This window comes from Mustela nivalis (assembly GCF_964662115.1).
Source record: "Mustela nivalis genome assembly, chromosome: 1".
NCBI lineage: Eukaryota > Metazoa > Chordata > Mammalia > Carnivora > Mustelidae > Mustela > Mustela nivalis.
The window spans coordinates 165,328,330-165,348,246 of record NC_139020.1 but is presented as its reverse complement, the minus strand read 5'-3'; the positions used below and the strand labels follow the sequence as shown (position 1 = coordinate 165,348,246).

The 19,917-nt window shown below is 52.9% G+C and overlaps 1 protein-coding gene across 11 annotated transcripts in view; it reads right to left on the bottom strand.

Annotated features, from left to right (window-relative positions):
- Window positions 1-19,917, bottom strand: part of ATP2B2 (ATPase plasma membrane Ca2+ transporting 2) — a 365,301-nt gene that overhangs the window by 144,660 nt on the left and 200,724 nt on the right. Inside the window, exon 1 of one of the 11 annotated variants that reach the window (XM_082682465.1) lies at window positions 19,665-19,794. The exons of the other annotated variants lie outside the window; for them this stretch is intronic. The gene's annotated coding sequence lies outside the window, so the exon portion shown is untranslated. Of the gene's footprint in view, window positions 1-19,664; window positions 19,795-19,917 lie in introns of those variants that run through there. 11 annotated transcript variants of the gene reach the window in all.

Below are 19,917 nucleotides of genomic sequence, written 5' to 3'. Positions count from 1 at the left end.
GACTTCTCTGAGCTCAGCTGCTCCCTTCTGAAAGAAGGTAGTTGGCCAGGATGCTAATCTGAAGGTCTGAAGCATCAGTGATGAGTGCTGGCTCTGATTAGTTCCAGAGACTAAAGCCAGAGAAGGTGCAGAGAAATGGAGTTCCTAGGAACTCTGGAGGCAGTTGGAGGGACCAGAGGCTTCCTGGGAGGGAGAAAGTGACCTGAACACCCTTCAGGTCCTGGAAGGTGCTAGCCGGGGGTGGGACAAACAGCCTCCTCACTGCCTGGCCTCTAGTTGCCTCTCCCATGGGCATGTGGTGCCCCCAGAAGCCTCTCCATGGGGGGGAGGGAGACACAGGTTAGGGTCCTGGGATGCCCCCACAGCCCCCTCTTTACTCCCACAGCCATCCCACTTCTCCTAGCTCTGGGGGTCTCTCTGGCATTCTGAACTCTCTAATGTCCACCAGTGCTCCTGCCTCCGTTGCTTCCTCACCATCTGTCCCCAGCCTGCCATAGCCCAGGCTCCTTCACTCCTGAGCCAGGCTGGTCTCTGCCCATCCCAGCTTGGACACTGTCCTGTGGAATGCCCTGCAGGGGCCCAAGGCCCCTCACTCCCCAGCTACGGCAGAGCCAAAACTAGGGCCTTGACCCAGGACCACACCTCTCCCTTCACCTAACACCTCTCCTCCCAATGCAGGAAAACCCCCTTACACATCAGAGGCCCACCAGAGTATGGCCGCACCCAAGAGCCCAAGAAGAATGCCCTGCAGGTCAGGAAAAGAGGTGACTGCCTATGTAGACCTGGGTTGGAGCCCCAGCTCCTCATTTTCTGTGCAGACTCCTTCATAGCTCTAAGCCTCAGTTTCCTCAGCCATGAAATGGGGATGAGGCCCTATCACGTACACTATTGTCACGAGGGTAATAGGAGGAGGGAGAAGTCCTGGGCACAGAGTCCTTTCAGAAGCAGACCCTGGGTAGGCCTGACGTGAGTTGGACCCCCTCTGTGAAAGGGAGTGGGTGAGGCTTCAGTTTAATGGGTGGTAAGGCGTGGGAGGAGGGAGGCAGGGTGGGGCTAGAGGGGAAAGAGGATTTCGAAGGCTAGGGAGCCACTGTCACCACTGTCATTGTAAAAGCAGCATCTGCTTTTCTAGCTGAGCACTGAGCCTGAGCATGTCAGGCCCCAAGGTAAAGACTTCTTGTGGCTTCCTCATTGAGGAGCTGCCTGGGAATGTTTATTACCTTATTTTACAACTGTTGAAACTAAGGTTCAGAGGGGTGAGGTCCCTTGGCTGATGAGGAACTCCGCTAAGGACCGTTCCCCTGAGCTTTGCCCTGGGTGAGGGCACAGGAAGGGAGCAGGGGAGTGGCAAGAAAAACTGGAAGAGGAGGTGATGGGGGTGATTACTTTATCTGTGTCCAAATTTTCTCCAGAGACGAGGGCAGGTGGTGGGGGTAGAATGGCGTTGGGGAGAACCATGTCCATCCCTACCTCTCGCCTCCACAGAGAATCACAAAGGCCACTGAGCGCTAGCTGTCCTGGCCTTTTGTGTGGCTTGGCAGGGGCTTGCCTGCCCTGGCTGGCCCCCTGGCCGGGACTCAGCCCCTAGGGCCTGGGAGTCAGGGAGGGTCACTCTGTGTGTTAATGGCAGGAAAAAGCTTTTGTAGAAGCTTCTGGCGAAATCCATGCTCCCAGTACCCACCTCAAAATGACCCCGAGTAGGCACAGGTCCAGGGCATCATGGAATAAGCCAGCGCATCTGGAACCTACAGCTGAGGGGTGGTGAGTGAGATGAGGGACCGTCTGGCCTCAGGGTATGGAGGTGCTCCAGGCAGGAGCCAAACCTTACAGCCATGTCAACATCCTGCAAACCCCATGAGCATCACATCATCTTCTAGTCCAAGGTATCTTCCATAGGTACCCATTGAGCACATGCAGGATCTCATCAAACAAAGTGAATTAAAACCCCTCTCAGCCACTTATTAGCTACACCACTCAGTTTCTTTACTTGCAAAATGGGATTTTTACCACCAATTGGCCAGAATTGTGCAGGGATGGAATGAGATGACATTCCCTTTCCACACAGCAGCCAGAGGGCTCTGTGGATGTCTCACCCCTACTTAGGACCCTTCAATGTCAGGATCAAATCCAAACACCATATGTGACCTACAAAGCCCCACGTGATGCGGCCCCTCACACTTCTGCCTCTTGTACCCCAGACACACTGGCCTCTGACCTTTGAACAAGCCTTGCTCTTTTCCTCTCAGGACCTTTGCACATGTTGACCCCTTTGCTGGGATCGTTCTCCCCCCAGAAGGTGACATAGTCAGGTATTCTCATCACCCAAACGCCATCTCCTCCTCTCCTTGACTATCCTATCCCTACTCAGACTGTCCTGGGAAGCCCCTCTGGCCCTCCTGTTCAATTTTCTTCCTTGTAACAATCACTATTGCCGGGAATTACTTATTTCATTTATTAGTGAGACCTCCTCTGTCTTACGAGTCCCCACTGCCTCACATGGCGCCTGAGTAGCAAGAGTTCAAGAAATATTTGTTAAATGAGCAAATAAATATGTAATGAATCTGAAACACAGTGGGCTTTAAATGCATGTGGGTCCGTCTTTTATTATCCATTCCCAGTGCAGCTTTCTTTTTGGCCGCCCCCACCTCCCCGTGCCCTGGCTAGCACATGGGTGGGTATGCTCACGCACGGGCACGCACACATACATCCATGCACACAAACACACACGACCAAAATAAATCCCCAAATGAAACCAAAGACCAAACCCCAAACAAGAAAGCCCTGTGCTAGGAAGGGGATGCTAGGGGTCACTAGGTTCACAAGACCAGTTCACTGGTCACTGGGTCCAAAACCAGTTGTAAGGCTCCGCCTGGCTTACTTGAGGCTATAACAAGTCCAGGTCACTGGAAGGGGCGCAGGGCAATCCCTCACTTCTCAGCATGAGGCTGGTGGGCCACTGAGCCCTGGGAAGAACCTAGATTCTGTCTCTGCTTCTGCAGCCTTATGGGTGGGAGATGGTGAGGAACATGTCCTGAGGGTAAGGACTGGTTTGCTTCATTCACACTATATCCGATGCCTTCAGCTCAGAGTAAGTGCTCACTGAATGCTTGTTAATGAATAAATGAATGAGGGTTGGGGTGGATAGCAAAAGCAGAGGGGACTGGCCACTAGTGTCCATGGGAGTCACCAGCTTGGGACACGGTGCCAGGTACTGCTCAATGCCACCAACCAAGAGTACCTCCAATAATACATCCTGTCATGCTCCCACTCAATAACCTGTAATGGCTCCCACTGCCTCTGAGAAAAAGTTTGGATTCTGTTGTCTGGCATTCAAGGCCTGCCTACTTTCCTCTCTCCCTGCGTCCCTGCAACTTTGCTTTTATCCATTCATCCGTCCCTCCATCCCTCCATCCATCCACCCACCCATTCTTTTTTTTTTTTTTTTTTTAAAGATTTTATTTATTCACTTGACAGACAGAGATCACAAGTAGGCAGAGAGGAGATAGCAGGCTCTCCACTGAGCAGAGAGCCCGATGCGGGGCTCGATCCCAGGACCCTGGGATCATGACCTGAACAGGAGGCAGAGGCTTTAACCCACTGAGCCACCCAGGCGCCCCCACCCACCCATTTTTTCATGCAATATTCACTCAGTCCTCACCAGGTTCTAGACAATGTGCTAGGTGCTGGGATCAACTCAGCTCTTCACTTCTATAATAAATTATCTCACAAAATATCCATCTGCAAATCCTGTCAGCTCTACCTACAAACATATAAACAATGTGGTTATTTCTTACCATCTCCACAGTCTCTGCCCTGGCCCAAGCCACCAGCTTCTCACCAGGCTTACTGCAAAAGCCTCCTCCCTGGGCTCTCTGACTCTCACCCCCCACCATTCCATCTGTTCTCTACACACAGCCAGAGGCAAATCAAGTCCCTCTTCTGTTCAGAATCCTGTTGCTCTTGTCATTCTCCAGGAGAAGCCAAAGTCCCTACAGTGGCCCACGAAGTCAAGCATACTTTGCGCTCCCCACCCTGATACCTCTCTGAACTCTCCTAACCTCCCCCTCACTCACTCCCTCCACCACACTTGCCTCCTCACCACTCCTTGAATCCAGTGAAAATGCATCTGCCTCTGGGCCTTTGTACTGGCTGCTCCTTCTACACGGAACCCTCTTCTCAAGACAGCTATGTGGCTCCCTCAGGTCTCTGCCCAAATGACCCCTTCCCAGGGAGGCCATATCTGACCCTCCCTTTGAAACAACTCTTTTTATCTTCCTTCCTCTGCCTTATTTTTCTCCATACCCCTTGACATGCCACCACTTATGACTTTACATGTTGTCGATCTCCAGCTCCTTGACTGTGAAGCCGTGAGGCAGTGAACTGGCTCGCTGCACTTACTGTGATGTCCTTAGTGCCTGGAGCACAGTAGGCCCTCAGCAGGGGACTGTTCCTGGAATGAACGAACCCCCCTCCCCACCCCCCATCACCGCTCCATTCCTTAGCTATGGTGATTATTTTCTTCCTCTGAAGGACTTTCACATTCCTTCAGTCAGTGGTTCCCAAGGGTCTGTTTGTAATCATCCCTTTGGTCTCTCATTAAACAGATTTGCAGACCCTTCCCCAGCATCAGATTCATAGGCTCGCCCCAACCTGCTTCCCTTCTCACCATCTCTGGCCCTTTCTAAAGGGCCTGCACACCTGCTGGGATTTCACATGGCCTCTCCCTTGCTGTCCCCCATCAGTCCCAATGCCCTGTCAGCTTGCCCGTCGCCCATCTTGTGGCCACCTGCTCCTCACCTGGAGACCTGACCAGCTTCCTCATGAGCTTCCAGCCTCATCCTTCCAACCCATTAGCCCCACTGGGGCCACGGGATCTTCCAAACGAGCCAGCCTGGTCACATCAGTGCCCAGCTTAGAACCATTCAGCCCACTGCCCTTGGCTTGGCCTGGCTAGCTCCCCGGCGCAGCACTCCCAGCCCCTGCCTGGCGCCTTCTGCTCTGGGCGGCTGGTGGTGGCTTCCTCCCCCGCTCAAGCTGTGCTTTGCCTGGAGCACCCTTTCCACATCCTACCTTCCTTCCAGTTGGCTAGCTCTTATTTATCCTTCACTCTGCTGCCCTGTGAGGACCCCTTCAGGTGGTTTCCTAAAAGCCCAGCAAAGGGCTGGCGGGTGATGCCTCCTCTGGGCTCTGCCCGCCCCCAGCTTCCCCCAGCCTGGCTGATAGCACACTGGTTTGCAATTTGCAATGACTTGTCTCCCTGCCAGACCTGGGACTCTGGGACTGTGAAGCGACTGTCATCATGGTCAGGCTTTGGAGTCAGGCTGCTGGCTGGGTGCCCTTGGGCAGCTCACTGTCTCAGAGCCTCAGTTTTCTCATGCGTAAAATAGGGATAAGACTGGCCAGAGGCATGTTGTATTCCGTGAATTTTGCAGGGCCGTGAAATAGCACCTGTGTACACCTTTCTCACCTGCATTGTGATTCAGAAACTGGCCCAGGGAAGGAGCCCTGGGTGGGGGGGGTGCTCTGCCCTGTAGGTGCAACTGGCTGCCCGGCCAGCCACCCCCCCACCCTCCCACCCCCCCCACCCCCCCTCCACCCCTGGGGCTTCCTCCTGTGTGCTGGGCCTGTGTGCTGGGCTGGGTCAGAGGGACAGCTCATTATCTTGTCTTCCCTGTGATTTTCTCCTTCCTAAGAAGCGTCAGTTTGCTTCAGTTGATATTTGAAAATACATCTTTGTTTTGGGGGCAAAGGAAGCATCTTTTCAGGTTCATGTTTTCTGCCCTTTTGTTTTCTTTTCTGACCTTTGAGCCTGTTCTCTGACTTTACCTCCTGGCCTGGTTTGCGCATGGCTTTTTTTAGTCGACCTTTTGCATCCAACCTTTTTCCTGGAGCCAGACTCCCTTCCCCTCCTCTGGGTCTCAGGGCTACTTGGTTGGGGAGATTGTGATGATGTACCCTGCTATACTACACCTACTGCCATCCGAGTGCCTGCCCCCTTCCCATGCACCCCCAGGGCCAGACTGCACCAGGCACTGTGTGTGCACTGGCGCCTGGTTGTGGTAATGAGGGCACGGAGAGGGCACACCCCAGCCCAGAGAGAGCAGAGCCCGCGGCTCCCAGACCCTCCTGTAGATACTAGGTCAAGAATGAGGTTGTATGAAACAGACGGTCTCCCCCAGGACCATGCCCTCTGCACTAGCCTCCACAGCCTCTCATTCAAAGACTACTGAGCCACCAGGCTGGCCAAAGTACTAGGACAGAGTAAAGTTGCTTGTGTGAGTACAAAGATCCCACAGAGAAGAAACAAAACCCCTCAGAATTTCTATCTGCCTGTGAGTGAAAGAACAAACAGAAGAAGGAAACAGCAAATTGCCAGTTTTGGATGACTCTAAGTTGAATTGTGAGAGGCACCAGATTTTACATACCACTAAGAAAGAAAAAGCACTTCCAATAAAACCAGGAGGTGCCGCCAGCTGTAAGATGTACCCTGGACACGGGAACATGACCGTGTGGAATAAATGTGCATCCCCATATGGACAAAACAGGGTACTGACAGTGGTTACATCAGGTCGCTGGGGGATGTGGGGAGAGGAAGAGAAGTCCTGTTGCAATGGACCCTTCTGTATCAGGCCATTTGTTCCAAGAAGCAGGCCCTTAGTTTTGTAATTCAAATGACTGCAGTTTAAAAAAGGAGAACAGGGTTTTCCAAGCAGTAGCTGCCTGGTTTCCTTTCTGGCCACCTCCTGGCCTGGGGACACAGTAATTGGCAGCTTTGGGTGCCCCGCTGGGGACCTGTGTGGGGGGAGGGCAGGTAAGCGCCAGGCACACTCTTTCCAGAGCTCAGTCTGTGTGGATCTAATCAGCAGAAATTTCCCTTTATTAAGGCCTGGCCCCCAAACCCATCATTAAGGACTCTTCAAGCTTAAAGTCTACAGTGGATCAACCACAAACAATGTGACAAAGCCCAATTTCCCAGGGAACAGGACAGCTGAGAGCTCTTCCCCCTAGACCTTTCTATGCTTTATTCTGCCTCACAACATGCTTTAGGGCCTCTAGACTCATCTGTCCATCTGTCCTTTACTGCCCTCTGTCCAGCTAGACTATAAAGGGTGGAAGACCACAGATGATATCGCTGCACAAAGATGTCAGGAAGTTTGACTGTGGGGTTCCTGGGTAACTGCCCACAGTCACTTCCAGACCCTCCTGTAGATACTAGGTCAAGAATGAGGCTGTATGAAACAGATGGTCTCCCCCAGGGCTAGGCCCTTGAATGCAACAGTCAACCAGACTAGACAAGCTTCCTATCCTCAAGGAGCTGATTGTCTAGAGGGGACACAGACAACAAATAAGGGAATAAATACAGAAAGGAATGTTAATGTGATAAATGCTGTTAAAACACAAGTGCCGTGATGGGGGATGCTCTTTCTAGATGAGGGATGGCCTCAGTGGGGAATTGCCACTTAGCTTGATGAGAAGGAACCTATCCTATAGAAAGAAGGAGAAAAAGCATTCTAGATGGTGAAACAGCATATGCAAAGGCCTGGAGATAGGAAAGGGGCTGATGAGTTTGAGGAATGGAAAGGAAGCCAGTAAGCTAGAGAAGAGTGAGGGAGGAGAGAGGGGTGGGATGACCAGCTAGAGAGGCTGGGTTTTACCCGTGCCTCATGGGGAAGACTGCAGAGTTTGAAGCAGGGGGCACCACAGTCTGATTCATATTGTTAAAGGAGTCCATCTGGCCACTTAGGGAGAACAGATGATGGGAGGAAGGGTACAAGAGAAGATGGGGGAACCAGGGAGGGAGGTCACCCTTTCATTTATTCAACATGTGTTTATTCAACAATGTTTTAATGAAATTTCTGAAAAACACAAAAATAAAAACAAACAAAACTCATCAGCTAGAGCCTGTCTCCAGAGGTCCAAGGTCTGCTGCCTGGGCACTGGCAATAACAGGAGAGGCAGGAAGGTCTTCCTAAACAAGGAGACATTACAGTGGGGTCTTAAAGGTTGGCTATGGGGTGCTCCAGGGGTGGAAATGGCTTGGGCAAAGCCTCAGAGGTGAGAGAAAAGGTCACTGTGAGTGGGGGCTGTGCTCCAATCTATATAAATGGCTAAATTCCTGACCAACTTAGGGCATGAAGTAATTCACTGACAAAAAGTGGTATGAAGGTCAAGCATGGAAGATGCTGGAAGGGTCGGTGGGGGAAAAATTATGGGGGTTGAGGAGTTTGGCAGTGGGGAACACTGAAGACCCTGACCAGAGAGTGGCACGACAAATGGGCATTCTGAGGGTGTCCCTGGTAGCCATGAAGGGGGCTAAGGCAAGATACAGGCAGAGAGGATGAAGGTGAGGGCAGGCTGGTCTTCCCATTCTGATTCTATGAATAATAATACTAGTCATACTAACAACAGATACTTCATAGAACTTCCTGTGAAGAGCAACAAGCACTGTTCTAAGATCCTTACACCTAATAAATTATTTAATCTGCACGAGAACCCTATGGAATAGGTACTGTCACGTATTTCCATTTACAGGCAAGGTAACTGAGGCACAGACAGAATAGATCACTTGCTTAAGGTCACACAGCGAGGAAGCACTGGGGCTGGGAATCAAGCCCAAGCTTCCAGCCTCCAGTATCTGCTCTTAACATCTGCCCAGTGCTGTCTTCTCCATTTTAGACCCCACAATTCTGCATCCTGGGATTTTGTCTACTTGACAGAAAGAACCACCCCCCAACAGGGCCTTTGGCTGTCCTCTGAAGCCCTAAGAATTCAGCAATAGGTCCTTCCACAGACACAAATTGGCTACCTCCCCCTCACAGCACAGTTGCTAACCAGCTGACCAGGGGCAAGTCCCTGATCCTCTGTGAGGGAGCTGCAGAGTGAGGATAGAATGCTATCCTCATGGGGGCGCCTGGGTGGCTCAGTGGGTTAAGCCGCTGCCTTCGGCTCAGGTCATGATCTCAGGGTCCTGGGATCGAGTCCCGCATCGGGCTCTCTGCTCAGCGGAGAGCCTGCTTCCTCCTCTCTCTGCCTGCCTCTCTGCTTACTTGTAATTTCTCTCTGTCAAATAAATAAATAAAATCTTTAAAAAAAAAAAAAAAAAAAGAATGCTATCCTCATGGGATGCACATGAGAACTGTGTGGCAGACACTGGCATGGTCATCACTGTAGCCACCAGGCATGGAGCAGGGGCTGGGCAGGGTCCTTGACTCCCAACTTGCATCATCTCCACAAGGGCGACCGCCACTCCCCACCCCCACACACACAGGTGAAAACACTGAGGCTCAGAAAGGAGCAATAACACCCACAGAAACACAATTTGGCAGAGCTGGGATCAGAATTACAGCTCCCTCAGTAGGGTCTAGGAGACCTTAAGGCACTGAAGACTTCTCTCCTCAAATTTGGACCTGGTGTGACTCCAACCCTCTGAGGGGTTACTGGGGTATCTTTCGGGGAGTGAGGATGAAGAGCAAGGATGTGGCTGATTCCTGGGGCCCAGCTCTGTCTCTGCCAAGGGGTCAGCCTCAAAGGTATCCTGAACTTCCTCCTGTGTGCAGCTGTGTTGGGGACATGGGGTGGGTATGAACAGCCCTGTTACCGGCTTGGGGTCTGGCCCAAGACCTTGCCCTTTCTCCTGGAGGGTTGTGGGGGGTATGTAAACTTTGAGGGGTGGCAGCTAATATCATGATGGAGTCCCGGGCTTCTGGGCTCTCTGCCACCTCAGGCAACACTGTTCCGGGCCTCAGTTTCCCCTTGAATCCAAAGGGCACAGCAGGAGGTTAAGGAGCTGGGCTTTCCTCCCAGCTCTGAGAGTCTGTCCAAACCACAGCACGTCTCCAAGACTGGCTCTCCTCTTCTCTAAATGGGACCAGTGGCACTTAGGAGAGGTAAAGGAAGGCATGCTTGGAGTACCTAGCACAACAAGGTCTCACTTAATGACAGTGGCTGTTATTACTCTAGGCATCCCCCAAGGCTGCAGTGGGGCTCAGGGGAGCTCACCGTGTGAAGGCTGGTCAGCCACTGGTGTTTGTGTTCATTTTTAGCTGCTGTGGTCCCATTATAGAGGTTTGACCCTGGAGTTCAGAGAGATTCCCTGGAGAAGGTTTTGGAGGTCCCAGGGCAAAGGAAGCTGTTGGAATTCCCTTCTCTTGAGGGCTTATGAGCAGACTGGGACCCCAAGGTAGACTCCACAGCCTTGGAGCTGAAAGCTCAGCCACATCAGGCATGGGAAAGGGGTGGAAGAGGCCCCAGACTTCTTCCTCTATTGGCCCCCATTTTATAGATGAGGAAACTGAGGCCCTGTGAGATCCAAGGACTGTGGATGGTGGTGCAAAGTCTTGGATACAGAGATTACTCATGGTCCAGTCCCCAAGCTGGGCATTAGCTCTCAGCTGCCACCTTGCACCTGGGGCTGCCTGGCTCCCCAGTGACAGCTATCTCTGGGGCTGATTCATCTCCGGGTTTGGCCAGGAGCTTGGCACACGGCCTGGCACAGACCAGCTACTCAGCCAATATTGGTTATATTGATTTACACTCTCTCCTTTCTTCAAGATCCTCTGAACTTGGAAACTTGAAATTGGCTGGAGGTGGATGGGGAGAAAGGCCTCATTTTAATCTGAAGTGAGTCATGTAAGTTGACAAATTTAGAAGTGGCCTAAAGAGCTCTTGATCTCCTGCCTTCAGATAGTTGCTAGAAGAGACTGGTTCTTGACAATCTTTGCATTACAAATGCACATGTGTCAGCATGGACACTGTCCCCGGGACTGTGCCCCGCCTGGGTCCCCCTCATGAGTCTGCTAGACCCTACTAAGGGAACCTTCTCTACAGAATTTCTCTGTGCAGAACAGGGGCTGCTGCTCTCTCAGGCTTGCTCCTGAGAACCAGATCCACATGGGTGTGTGCATACACAGCTATGAGCTCCTTCCCTCCAGCTCTGTCCCTTGCCTATGACCTTGAGTAGCAGCAATGCCTGAGCAATCTTGCATCTTAGACATTTAAAGTCCTAGTGGGCACATCTGGCCCGAAAATCCCTGTTTTAAAGATGGAAATTGGTACCCAGGGAGGGACTGTGAGGAGTCCAAGGTCACTCGGGGTGTTTGTCTGGCTAGGCTGCACCCAGGTATCTCCTTCCCCACCCCCACTCAAATCCATTCTGTGGCCCTGGTTCTGCCCCGGGGGCTAGGCCAGTTGGCTAGCCAGGACTTTTGCTCTCTCCAGGAGGGAGTTCTGCTGTGTCAACTCTGCAGTAGCCACCAAGAATTTTGGGAAGTGCTGGCCGGTAGGCAGGCAGGTTGGCTGGGAGGTTCTGCTGACCTTGGACGTGGCTCAGTTCAGCCCCTTCCCCTGTGCTGTGGTGAACAAGCAGAAATGGGATACAGCCCAGAGGATGCTGTATCTGGCTGCTACTTCTAGAAACTGCCCTCCTTGGGCAAGGACCACCCCCTGCCCACCCCTCCTCCATAAGAATCAGAGTCCTGGGGAAAGACAGCAATACTGAGCTGCAGCCTAGACACTAGAGAAGAGGCAGCTGTTTGACCTTGGGCATACCCACATGCCTCTTGGCCTCAGGTGCCCCATCTGTGAAACAAGTGCTGTCTGTATTATTATTATTTTATTGAGCCCAGTGTCTATTTCAGCTGCCACTTATTGAACTAAAAGAGACTCATTAGAAGTTCATCAAAAAACAATTGCCTTCACTTCTGCCAAGCATTGCCCTAAGCACTTTAATTTTACTTAATTCTTTATCAATCCTATGAACTGGAGACTTTCGTTATTCCATTTTATAGATGGTGGTACTAAAGCACAGAGAAGTTAAGAAACTTGCACTAGGTCACACAGCAAGGAAATGGTAGAGCAGGAACTGGAATCTCAGAATCTGTATTTAAAACTTTGTTGTTTGTTTTGAGCTGCCAATTACTGAGCACCTACTGTATATGGGCACTCTGCTGGGTACGTGATTGTTGACCCCTTGTGGACTTCTCACAATAGCCCTGGGCGGGAGAGGAAACAAAGGCTCCTGTGTGGTGCATCAAAATGTCCAAGGTCCCATAGTAACCGAGCTGGGGAGGCAGGTCCTTTATAGGTTTTATCTTATTTACTGTATTTCACTGACTCTAAGGTACGTCCATTGTAAGATGCGAGGCTGCTTTATATACACTTATGAAAGAAAAGGGCATGACTTGTTCTCCTGTGACATGCCGCCACTTGTAACAGGCACCCCTCTTTCAGAGATGTCAAAACGTGCATGTGGGAATCAGCTGTATTCACAACAACCCTATAAGGTGGGCACTACTGTCCCCATTTTACAACTGAGGAAACCAAAGCTCAGCGCCCAGGTTTTGGATTTGATGCTAAGCAGGCTCAGCCCAGACCTGGTCCTGAACCACCTGCTACAACGCTGCTAACTGGGCCCTGGGCCCACGTGGGATACGCACCCCGCCCTCGGGCACAGGTGAGAACGCTGAGAAGACTCAGGCAGTGGAAGCCCAGCACCCTTTGCTCCGGATGAGGTTTTGGCTTTCACCCAGGGCAGAGGCCTCAGCCAGACTGGGGGATACCCCAAAATGGATCTCCCACTGCTCCACAACCTTGATGGGAAAATGTGATGGTTCAGCCTCCCATACCACCCTTGAGCTCTTGCTCCAGCCCAGCGAGGCAGGGGTTTCAGGGAGCGAGGCTGGAATGAGCTTCTCTAGATAACATTCCCCATGTCCCCATGCAAAGCAGTCCCTGGGGTGGCCAGACATAGCCAAGTGGAGCAGCCCAAGCCAATGTGGGGAATGCCACTGCTTTACAGAAAACTGCTCTCAGGGTGGGAATAGGAGCCCCAGAGAGACCTGCTTCCTTTCTTCGAAGATATATGGCTCCTGGACCCCAAACAGGGTCATTCATGTCTAGCTTCTCCCCACAGGCTCTTCCAACCCCATACTCCACCGTAGCACAATGTCCTCCGGCCTTTGCAAAAATTAAACCCACCTGCCTGTCTCCCCTAGGACTCAGGATTTCCCCTTCTGAGGCCATCTTTTGAGGAAGCCATCTGGGGACCCTCTTCCAGAAGCAGGACAGAAGCTCAACGTTTCTGAATGTCTGGCATGACCGGGGCTGCATATGGGGCAGCTTTCTCTCCATCACGTTACACACTGTCTTGTTAGGCAGGTCACTTCAACCTCACTTTACATGTCAGAGCACCAACCTCAGCAGGGCAAAGCTACTGGCTCAAGGTCACAGCAGTAAACACGGGCGTTAGGATTTAAATGCAACTCTTTCCGATGGCACAGGAGGAGGCCGTCTTAATATCCATCTCTGGACAGGACCTGAGCCAAGTGCTACCTTTGCATTACTTTACTCAATCCTTACACAACAAATAACACTGCGATGATAATAACACTATTGTCATTCCCATTTTACAGATGAAGAAACATCCTCTGAGACTTCAACGGCCCATGACCCAGGCCAGGCACTTCAGCAGAATCCCACTTGCCTCCCATGACATCTGGGAAGGTGGGTACTTTTATGGAGAATAAAACTGAGGTTAAGTTATTAGTTCGACCACCTATGGCTATCTAACGGTAGAGCCACTTGGATGAGGCTTGGAATAAGCAACTATCCTCTCACACCTGAAATGAACAAATGAACATTTGTTAAGTGGTCGAGGATACATTTTAGCTATTAGTAATGACTATTATATTAGCATTTCAGAACTTGGTAATTACCCCGTCGGGTGATTACCCCATTCTCCAGATGAGAACCACAAGGTTCCCAGAGCATGAGTGGCAGAGATAAGAAGGCACTGTGGGCTCTCAACCCTCTGCCATGTGGGTCTCCTGGGCCTAGCATAGCCCCCTCCAAACTCCCCTGTCCACTTCCAACTCTCCTTTCTGGAGCTCATGAGCATTGGGTCTGCCCAGGACTGTCTGGAATTCCTGCCCCATGGGTTTTGGCTATGGACAGTCCCCAGCCAGCTCTAAAATGATGGAAAGGAGAAAGAGCACCAGAGACCTGGGTTTAAATCACAGCTGTGCCTCTCACTTGCTATGTAACTCCAGCATGTTCTTAATCCCTAGGGCTTAGCTTCTTTATTTGTAGAATGGATGTTTGTGAGGAAGAAATGAAACACTGTACAAAGGACTTCCTAGCAGTAAACTAGTAGAATATTAGGGATTGTAGTGGGCCCAAGTGTCTCTCCCCAAATTCATGTCCACCTGCAACTTCGAAATGTGGCCCTATTTGAAAATGGGTCTTTGCAGATGTATTTAAAGATCTTAAGACAAAATCATCCTGGAGAGATGGGCCCTATGTCCAGTGACTGGTATCCTTATAAACAAAATAGAGGACAGGGAGATACACAGAGAAGAAGGGGATGGGAGGATGAAGATAGAGACGGACTCGTAGAGACACAGCCACGAGCCATAGAAGGCCAGGGACCACTGGCAAGCACGGGAAGGTGGGGTTGAGGCAGGGTGTGTACAGTCTCCCTTGGTCAGACGTCCAGCCTTCAGAACTGTGAGAGACTACATTTCTGGAGTTTTAAGTCACCTGGGTTGTGGTCATTTGCTCAGGCAGCTACAGGAAACAAACTGCGACGGCAGCTCATACCTCAGCCTTGCAGATCTAAACCCTTCCCCCGAGGGCCAGCTGGCAGGAGAATCTGCCCTCACTGAGGACACAAGGCAGGCAGGATTAGCACCCCCTCTTTCTAGGGGAAAGCATGAGGCCAGGGGGCTGACAGGACTTGCCCAAAGTCACCTGTCCCTGACTGACCTGGGCCTAGAACCTGGCTCTCCTGCCCCTCGGACCCAGGCCTCCTCTCCCAGACCTGGGAACCTCCGGAGTCTTGGAGACCGCAGCCCTGGCCACCTTCCCTTGCCTCTAGCAGGCTGGGCCACCTTGCCCTCCACTCCTTGGACCCTGTAGGCCTTTGCTGGATTGCACAGGATGTGTCTCAGGCCTTGAAAACAGCCCTCTGTCCACACAGGGCTCTCTATGGCAGACCAAGGTGAAGCCCTCAGCACATCCCTTGGTGTCCAGCAGGTTCCCAGGGCTTGCTGCAAGCATCACCTCTTCTGTATGGTCATCCTACAGCTGCCTGCTGAAGTGGGCACTGATTCCCATTCTACAGATCAAACACCAGGGCTGGAAGAGGCAAAGTGACTGATTCAAAGGTCAAACTCTTAAACGGCCGAGGTTTCAAACTCACACCTTCTGATTCTCAGTCCAGGCTGATTCTCGAACACCATGACGTCTGTTCCCTGAGCTGCCCCTGTGGATCCCACCCCGAGCCCAGCCCTCTATGTCCACCACTTTCCTCACTTGCCCCGTGCAATGGCCTGAAAGGTGCATACTCTTACCAACCGTTCCCCAGACGCGGGGACTGAGGCTCCACCCTACTTCCTGCCTTGAACTCCAGAGTCATCTTCCCCATCTCCTACCACCACTGACTGTCCGGTCCAGAGGCATATTCTCCCTGAATATTTTCTTGTTTGAGGCTCCCACTGGAAGGGAGAAATGATTACTGGATGTTCAGTGCTCTGGCCTTGGAGAGAGCAGAGTGGGCCAGATGGACCAGATTCTAGGCAGGAGACCCACCGCTGCCTCCCACACTGCTCTGTGTGATCTAGGAAGGGCTGGGGAGGGAGACTGCTCGCCCTCCACAAAGTGTGTATGCCTGTGGCATCCGGCACTTGCACCTCAGACCACTCTGCTGCAGACCCTGGAAACTAAGAGGGATTGAGGAAACCATGCCCTGCACCTCAGGGTCCCCCGCGGCCTACACCTTCACCCTACACCTAAAATGTGCCAATTGCTTCACACATATTACTTAGAATCTTCCCCACAGCCCTGCTTTAAATCTGTTCCCCTTCTAGAGAGAAGATTGAGGTTTACAGAAGATAAGCCATTTCCCTCACTGTCACAGAGCTGGGGATACCCATTGCCACGACTCAACCCCAAGGCTCGGTGAGTCTCTGAGGAGCACCTTCCAGCCACACTGCTGAGAAAGATGGCCTTGTTTGCCATATGAAGGTTGACTGGCCCACAGAAGGGCCAGATTTAGCTCCACCAGAGCCTAGCAGTGGGATGGGAACTGGGGGCTGGAGACGTGAGGGTCAGTCTCACTCTGCCTTCTGATTGCCAGGGGACCTCAGTTTCCCCAGATGTGGCAGAAGCCGGCCAATAGCATAGTGCCCAGATTACCCCCAGCTCTGAGAGCCTCTGAGCTCCCCCAAACCTATTCTCAATGGCCTTGTCTCCCCCAGGTACAAAGCTATAGAGATGAGAGCCCTGAGACACCTGTGAAAATGCAGCTCTCAGGACCTCGTGAATCATTGGGTAGGGGGATCCAGAAATTTGTCCTCTACCAGGTGATTTTTTAGGTCCACTAATGCTTGAGTCCTACCAGCCTAGAGATTTCCCTTCTTGCTTCCCCTCCTGACCTTGGTCAACTGTAGCAGCAAGGTGCTCCCCTGCTTAGACTCCAGCCCCTGGTGCCAATCATACGTCTCTGCACAGCCCTCTACAGTGCTCTAGGCTCTTGGACAGCAGTGGGGTAAGGCAGGCAGGGCAGGAATAGGCATGTCCTGGGCACAGAGGAGGAGACTGAGGTGCAGAGGGGACAAAGCAACTTGCCCAAGGTCATACAGCTGGTCAGAAGTAGAGACTGAACCTGATGCGCTCATCATTTTACCTTGGAATCAAACATCTGGGGAAAACCAGGGGTCAAACAGGCCCCCGCTGCTTCATACCTGGGACCTGAGTGAGATGGTAAGGTACTCTACTCTCCAGCAAGCACAGCATGACCTTGGACAAATCCCTGCTCCTGGCTGGGCCTCAGTTTCCCTGTTATGAATGGGTCTGCCAGGTAACTTTTTAGAAGGCACACATTTGCTCTGGCTTTCTATGTGCCTTCAATTCCACCAGGTAAAAGGGTGATACAGCTGTGTAGGACAGGGGCACACGTGTCTGGGAAGGACTCTGCTCTTACCCTCAGGAGACTCTCTGGACCCTTTCTTGGAGCATCACCCCCAAATTCCAAGTTCTTGGACTGTTGCTTCTCAAGATGTTGGTACCCCAAACTGGAGCTGACCTCATAGAGGCAGGAAGGGGAGGGTTTAAGAGGGCAGGCAGGGAAGCTAATGGCCTAGCTTCTACCCTGTCTCTGCCATGTTCCAGCTGTGTGACCTTGGATAAGCATCTCCACTTCTCTGCACAGCTTCCTCATTTATGGCATGGGAATAACATGGCTATGGGAGGCCCTGGCGAAGGGATGGATGCAGAACAGTAAGCTTGGTAAGTGCTAGCTGGCATATTATTATTTACCCAAGTCTCCTGACCCATGCCTGTACTAGGTGGGGAGAGAAGAGAATGAGGGGCCCCACATTTGAGTCTCTTTACAGCATAAGCCACAGGCAGCTTTTCTGATTTGTGGTCTGGAGAGGACTCTGAGGGCTGCTGGCAGTGCCCTGGACCCCAGCTCCCAAGACTCCATATCAAAGTGCTGATTTCCTCAGGTCAGAGAACAGGGGTGGTGGGGCCAGTCCAGACTCCCGGGAGTCTGGGCCATGGGCAGCAGCTCCTCCTGCCCCCTCCTCTGTCCCCTTTCTAACTCTAGGCAACCTTCTCTGCCACACATCAAGAATCCAAGATGGCTTTTGCTGAGCCCAATCACAGTTCCCTGGGAATCTGGGCTGGCTCTTGCCTGACCAGTGTCCCTCTGTCCTCACAGGTAGCCCCAAGGGCCAGCCTCTCCCCAGTGCCCACAGAGGCACCTTCACTGCCACAGAAGATGCCTGGAAGCTTAGGGGTGTATGGAGCCTGCGGCAACCACAGAGGAGCTGCATCTGTGTGCCTGGACCATTTCTGTGCATAGGCAACCTGCATTCGGTCACCTGTGGCCACGTTCCAGCATACCGGATGCCCACTAATTCACGGACAGGCGTGCAGATGGCATTCGGGACACCACATATGTGTGCTTGTCATTTTCACATGGGGGCCAGCCCGCATGAGACCACATGCCACATTTGTGGCTGCTGCCCGGCACTGTGTGCAGGCCGGTTAGCCCCTATGCAGCCTACTGCATTCCTGTTAGAGCTGCAGGCATGTGTGGGTATGCCACGTTCACAGGTATGTGTGTGCGTTTGTGCATGAGGCAATCGCGTGCCTGCTTTAGCATGCAGGTGAGCGGGTGGTGTTCAGGGATAGGAGTTGTAGTCCCATGTGCTGAGGTGTGTCTATGGGCACAGGAAGTCTATGTGCATATGATCTATGAACATATACAATACACTACTACGTATACTATATTTGTGTGTGTGCATCTGTGCAGATCTGTGGTGGTGTGTATGCCCTGATGAGAATGGGACTGGGGGTACAAAGGTAGCTAAATAGCATGGGCCATTTGCATCTCTTCTGGACTCCCCCTACAGGGCTCCCCCGGAGCTGTGGCAGCCCCTCCCTGCCACTGCCCCTTCAGTGAAGTTGGCCTGCGCTCCAAGCCCCCTCCTACTGCACACGTCAAAGGAGAATTTCTCCGGATGGCGCCTGCAGCTCCTGGAAATGCCCCAAACGTCAGCTCTGCCTCTTCCCAGTGATTTGGAGAGCAATGCAGGCAAGGAGGGGAGCCCACTCTGTGCTGGGCGAGGGGCACTCAGCGTCACACCCAGACCCTCTGGGGCTGAGCTCGCCTACTTAGCTTACCCTTCTGAAGGTCGAGGCTGGCTGGGCCTCTGCGTGGGGGCCCTGAGACCCCTGGGGGCGCTTCCCTGACTGGGGCAGTCCAGCCACAGAGATCCCTCCCCATACAACCGAGGTGAACAGAGGACAGCCACGGAATGGCCTCTTGATTAGAAAGGATGGCTGCCCGCTGCAGCCCACCCATGGGGAGTACAGAGACCTGCTGGTGGGTTTCCCAATCCTGACCCTGCAGGGGGCAGGGAGGAGCCCCAGCTACCTAGCTGTCAGCCAGAGGCCACCCCAACCAGCGGAAGAACTGGGCTTCCGGGCTAAAAGTGCCAACTCCACCACCCAGCATGACTGCTGCAAAATGGCCTGGCCATCCCACTCCTGCCCCCCTTCTGGCCATCTTGGGGACCTGGGGACTCATCCCTGCCACCACATGCCTTGGCTGGCCTGACCTGGTGGTCCTGGCATGCAGCAGCCCACCTGCCAGAGGGACCCCCTGTGGGAGCCTCCCTCTGCTTCTGTCCTGGAACCCAGTGGGGGCCAGGCAGGAGGCACCCTCTAGTCCTCTGCGTCTCCCTGGGACCAAGCTCAGAGGGAAGAGGACCTTGCCCCCTGCTACCGGCTTGCCGGTCCTTGCATAACATCCATCCAGGGGCATCTAATGAGCAGAGGATGCCCGCATCTACCTGAGACCCTGGGCATCCGCTTGTCCGAGACCCCCTTGCTCAAGTCCACAGCACCCCAGTCCTATCCCCCAGCACACGGACCCTCATACTAGTGTCTCCTTCGGCAGCGGCTCCCAATGCAGCCTCAGCTGCTGCCAGATAAACAAGCCCTGCTCCCCCCCCCCCCCACGCTGCCGCCACCACCATCAGCACTGAAAAAAATCAAATGAAATGAAACAAAATAAAATGGGTGAGGGAGGAAGGGGAGAACGGATTGGGGCGCTTTTTATTTTTTATTTTCTCATGCTGGGGGATGCCGGTACTTACTTGGCTACGAAAATCACCACAAATCCGGCACGGTTTCCAGGCGGGCAGCCCCGTAATCGCGGTGCGGCAGCTGGTGCCGCCGCTGAGCCCAGCCAGCGTGCCCGGGTCCCTCTGCAGACTGTACCATCCTGCCCGAGCAGGTGGGGGGGCGGGGGGGGGGGCGGAGGCGCCGGCGCCGGCTTCTAGGAGAGCATCTCGTTGGCAAAATGCAATCTCGGGGGAGGCAGAGGCCGCCCCAGCCGCTGCGCTGCCG